General features: G+C 65.2%; 1 protein-coding gene across 1 annotated transcript in view; it reads right to left on the bottom strand.

The window, feature by feature from the left end:
* Positions 1-534, bottom strand: part of SYCE2 (synaptonemal complex central element protein 2) — a 948-nt gene that overhangs the window by 184 nt on the left and 230 nt on the right. The gene's annotated exons all lie outside the window — the stretch shown is intronic.

Raw genomic sequence — 534 nt, 5'->3', positions numbered from 1 at the left:
AGGCCCGAACCCTGCCTCATCGGCGTGGAAAAGAGGAGGGAAAACAGCTCTTCCCAGGAAGCAGGAGGGGGGTTGTGCCTCTGCTGTCCCCCAGAGGGGGTGGCAGCTGTGGCTGCTCATGCTGGCGCCCACCGGAGCCAAAGCCATTGCCACCGGGTCACCACGGGCTGCAGCTGAGCCCCCATCTGCACATGGGCCTGGGGGAGCCACTGTCCAACAACCCCCCCCCCCATGGCTGTGGGGCTGCAAAGTCAAGTGTGGGACGCAGCCGAGCGAGGACATTGCTCCAGGGATGGGAAATGCTCCATCCCTGGTGGTGTTCATTGGCCATTGGCCTCCTCTGTGTGCCCCAAAGGGGGGCTGGGGGCAGCTGTGGCCTTACCCGGAGGGTTTGGGGGCGCCCCCCCCCCTCCACTGTGGCACATACGACACACATGGCACACCAGGCTCTGCAGCTGGGACCTCATCCCGCTGCCCATTCGGGTGGAATAACGGGATTAACCACATGGAGCAGCCGCTGTGCGGGTCAGGGGC

This window comes from Nestor notabilis, unplaced genomic scaffold (genome assembly GCF_000696875.1).
Source record: "Nestor notabilis isolate BGI_N333 unplaced genomic scaffold, ASM69687v1 scaffold16885, whole genome shotgun sequence".
Taxonomy (NCBI): domain Eukaryota; kingdom Metazoa; phylum Chordata; class Aves; order Psittaciformes; family Psittacidae; genus Nestor; species Nestor notabilis.
The sequence above is the reverse complement of the archived record's forward strand: the minus strand, read 5'-3'. Positions and strand labels throughout refer to the sequence as shown.